The sequence below is a fragment of the Corvus brachyrhynchos genome, unplaced genomic scaffold (genome assembly GCF_000691975.1).
Source record: "Corvus brachyrhynchos isolate BGI_N302 unplaced genomic scaffold, ASM69197v1 scaffold10, whole genome shotgun sequence".
In the NCBI taxonomy this organism is placed as follows: domain Eukaryota; kingdom Metazoa; phylum Chordata; class Aves; order Passeriformes; family Corvidae; genus Corvus; species Corvus brachyrhynchos.
Window position 1 is genome coordinate 3,268,576 of NW_008236180.1, and position 4,305 is coordinate 3,272,880.

The 4,305-nt window shown below is 55.7% G+C and overlaps 1 protein-coding gene across 1 annotated transcript in view; it reads left to right on the forward strand.

Moving 5' to 3' along the window:
- Positions 1-1,443: 1,443 nt before the first annotated feature.
- The window catches only part of DUSP15 (dual specificity phosphatase 15), an 11,338-nt gene continuing 8,476 nt past the window's right edge, over positions 1,444-4,305 (forward strand). The window contains exons 1-3 of the mRNA XM_017735635.1: positions 1,444-1,476; positions 3,378-3,460; positions 3,904-3,953. The gene's annotated coding sequence lies outside the window, so the exon portion shown is untranslated. The remainder of the gene's footprint in view (positions 1,477-3,377; positions 3,461-3,903; positions 3,954-4,305) is intronic.

Here is a 4,305-nt window from a genome sequence, read left to right on the forward strand (position 1 = left end):
AAGCGGCGTTTCACCTGCCGGCACTGGATCCGGCACAGGGCTCGGCTCTCAGGCAGTTCGTTTATCTGCCGGCAGAGCAAACCGGAGGTGAAACAGGCAGGGACGCTGCGCTGGGACTCGTCCCGACAGCTGCTAGGGGGGTGTGGAGGGCAGGGGTCACAGCGAGTTCCTTCAAGGAAGGGGGGAACCTTTCCCAACACCTTTAATCCCAAGGAACTAGCGCCAAGCACACGCTGGGAGCCCTGTATGACCCCGAGTCTGCTGGTCTCGTATCCCGTGCTCAGCGGGCCTGAGCTGGGCATGGGGCTCAGCATCACGGGGCAGAGGGGATGGGCACTATTTTATTTATATGCTGCCCCGTTTTTTCCTCTGAGGATCGGGTCAGCAGGGTGCTGGGGACAGGCACATGCTGTTTATTCACGGTTCAGTGTCCTGCCCTTGGGAGCTGCCCTTGCTAACTAGCGCTCTCCCACCCGCTCCTCTCAGTGCCGCAGCTGTGAGTTAAAGGCCCCCCGTCGATAGGAAATTGATCTAAAATCGCAGGAATCACAAAAAAAAACCCCTTCTTTAAGCTGTTCAATCGAGGGAAGCGTTTCCAAATGTGAGCAGTGAGACAAGTGTGAGTCCAGCTGTGCTGGTGAAAATCACCTCCACCTGCCCAGGGCATCAAATATTGCTGCAGGGAGAAGCTGGTGGAGAACTGGCTGGATACAGGATTGAACTCACTGCCCAGGCAGTGAGTGAGGGAGAATATAAAATAGCTCTGGCTGAGAAGGTTTGCAAGGTGTCCTGCTTCTGCATCTGCAGTGCTGTTAACAGGGGCCTTGTCAAGTAATTATCTTTTCATCATGAGAAGTGGAATTTCCCAGGAGAAATGAGCTGAAAGCACGGTGTCCAGAGCAGTCTGTGCCTGGACTGTGAGAAATGGGCTTCCTGCAGTGCAGAGTGAGGGGAGCAGAGCTTGGGGCTGGGAGGGGGATAACCACATCCCCTGCAAGCTTCTCTGTGCCTGTTGCTTTCCCATCCCTCAGGCAGCAGGGCTTCCACGGGTCACGGGTATAGTCCAAGGCTGTACAAAGGTGTATGTGCAACTTGCTGAGCTCAGGTAATAAACCCCAACGAAAGATTTATTGATGATAAACAAGAGGAGCATAATAAAGCTGTGTCTGGCTCCCAGCACCCCTGAGAGTGCAGTGCCAGGTTGTTGCAGGTGCCGGGGCTACATCCAGCCCCACATCCTGGGTGCCAGTGCAGCAGCAGCCCTGGGAATGCACAGGTCCAGCTGCACTGGCACCATTCCTGCCCTGGGGCTGGTGATGGTCATGTCAATGCCAGGACTTTGGCCCCTCCAACCAAGGTCACTGCTTCCCAGCGTGGGTCCCACAGTGGTACCACAGCACAAGGTCACTGCTCACACTGCCACTTTCCCTTGTGTCCCACAGATCCTTCCCGGCCTCTACCTTGGGAACTTTGTTGGTAAGTGGAACCCAGCTGCTGCAGAGATGTTCTCCAGCTGGGAAGTGGGGTTTGCTTGAGTTGGTGTCTCCCTGCCTGCAAACGCTGCCTGACATCCTGCCTGCACCCACCACCCTGCCTGCGCCTACTGCTCTGCCTGCACCCATGGCCTGCTCTGCTCTCTCACCCAGTTTGGGTTGGCAGTAGTGGGAGTGAAGGCACTGCGGGAAAAGCAAGGCAGAGACCCCCTGCCTTTGCATGGTTTCCTTATTTAACAGCTGCCCTGAGCTCTTGAGATACGTGGGGGAAAGGAACCAAGGAAGGAATATGGATCCTGTGCCAGGAGCAGAGGAGCTGGTGGTGCCACACGGATGCAAGGGAGCAGGACTGGGGCACTTCAGGGTGATGCTCCCCAGTTTTGCAGCTGTAGAAGATGCCAGAGGGGGCTGCCCCCCCTCAGGAGGGAATTTCCCAGAGGCAGTCACCCCTTCTTACACCAAGTCACTATTTTAAGGGGTTTTCATTGTCAGGGGATAGTTAATGACCAAGTGTTGGCATCTGCCATGACAAACCAGCATTTATGAGTACTCCTGCCTCCTTGATGGCTCCTTTGTGAGCTTGGTTCCTTCTGTAAGTGCTGTGGAAATTTAAAACCACTGGCGTGAATTGTTAAGGAAATGTCACTGGAGTGGCAGCCCTGTCCTCCCAGTGCCCCATGGAGCACTTTGGGTTGGGCTGGGTGGGCTGTGGCTTGCTGGGAACGGAGGGACAAGGGCACCCAGCTGCCAGGTTCATCAGGGGGGTTCCTGTGACCAGCCTCTGCTGTGGGGCCTAGGCCTGATGCCATCCAAACATCCCTTATCACTCTGCCAGGCAATCCAGGGTGACAACAAGATTCTAGGCCTGCAACATTAAGCTCACAGAGACATTTTCTCCAACTGGAACCTTTTTCAGCCCTGGTAAGCCTTGATTCCAGTGTCACCCCTTGCTGTCACTGCCTTCCAAGGCAGATGGGAAAGTAGCGGGTGCTTTGTGAGTCCCCCAAGAGTCCCCATCTCCCTCCCCACACAGAGCGCAGCTCCCCTGCAGGGCATTTCCCTTGAGACTCACTCCTATTAAAATTCACATCATGCCATTAGCACATCACGGGCTGGATTCCTGAGCCAAGGTTTTACACCGCGTGAAAGTTTAGAAACGCAAAAGAATGAGATGGGGAAATGTTTCCCCTCCTCTCTGGCTGCGTTTGCAGCATCTGCTGGTTGTGGCATGAAAGGGAGACACTCGGAAGCTGCTCAGCAAGACAAGCACACTCCCCTCCCTGTGCAACAACTGCTGTGCTAGACCGGAGGCCAGGATCACAGCCAGAATGCTGAAGAATTGGTGAGAGGCAGGGCATTGCCCCAAACAGCCAAGGACACCCCGTTTCTGTCCACACAGCTGCAGAGAAGACTGCAAGTCACTGCCCAGGTGTTTTCTACAGAAAATTAGAGTTGATATAAATTGCTGCAACTCCACTTCAATAGTTCACAAGATAAAGCAGATCTCTCAGGCTGCAGCAAGTCCGGGTGCTACGTATGTGTCTGCTCAAGGAGGTGTGGGCAGGGCACAGGTCTCCTCCCAAGTGGGGACAAGTACAGGCAGGAGGGACACTGCCTGCTGATTCAGAGCGTTTCTGTGCGTTCAATCAGCATGAGCAGCAAGGACGAGGGATCAGGGAGAGGCCTCTGGTTTGGGATCATGGGATTGGCATTCCAGGTTTCCATGTTTGCCCATGTCTGCACTGCTGCATGTGGGGGTGGGATGCAGTTGATCTGCTGGAGCAAGGCTCTCTGTGCTGGCTGGCTGTAGAAGCAGGGTGGGAGCACTGTGGGAAGAGAAGGGTAGGAAATGAATACACGTTGATATCTAGTTTTATCCTTCAGATGCCAAAGACCTGGAGCAGCTAAGCCGGAACAAGATCACCCACATTGTTTCGATCCATGAATCCCCCCAGCCCTTGCTGAAGGTAGGGTCCTGCATCAGAAGTCACCGTGTAGATTCCTGCAGCTCCTTCCATGCTGCATCTTCCTTCCCCCTCTGAGCATCCCATGGCATGTACACCTCTCCTTGGTCACAGATCCCAGAGGAGCTGGGTGGCCCCCGGCATGGGAAACTGGCTGTCTTGTGGCTATAACCCGTCCTTGAACGCTGACAGGAAACAATTTCCAGCTCTCCAGACTCCTCTTGTTTCCCATCCCCTCCCACGAGTTGCTGGTCTCCCCTTGCCCTGCCCTTCACTCCAGGGAGAGGGTGGCCCCATCCCCATGCAGGGGGGTGCTGTGTGGGGGGAGCAAAACCCTGCAGGCAGCTGTGGGCGAGGAGCAAAGGCACTGCCAGCTCCACTCTGACCATGTATGACACCCTGGCTGCAGTGCCTGAGCTTCTCCCTCTTCCTATTCTGTCTTCCAGGACATTACCTACCTCCGCATCCCCCTGCCTGACACCCCTGAAGCCAACATGTGAGTACCCTGGGGTTGCTGGGGATGTGCGGGGAGGCAGGAGGGCGACCAGAGGTGAGGGCTCACAGCTTCTCAAGCCCTCAGTGTGCTGCCTCCAGCTCCTCAAGCACAGCAACCTACAGGCTGGAGATGTGATGCCACAGTGCAGGGGACCACCTCTGGACCCCAACAGCATCCCTGTTCAGTGACTGCTGTGAGGCTATGAGCCCTGGGGTGAGGCGAGGGGCAGCCACTCTGCAGCACCCATGGAGAAGAGCAGCAAGCATCCCCCTGGGAAGTGTCTGGAGAGGGGAGAACACATAAAGGTTGTGGAGCCAGCTGAGGGCACAGGCATGGCTGGAGGCACCAGCAG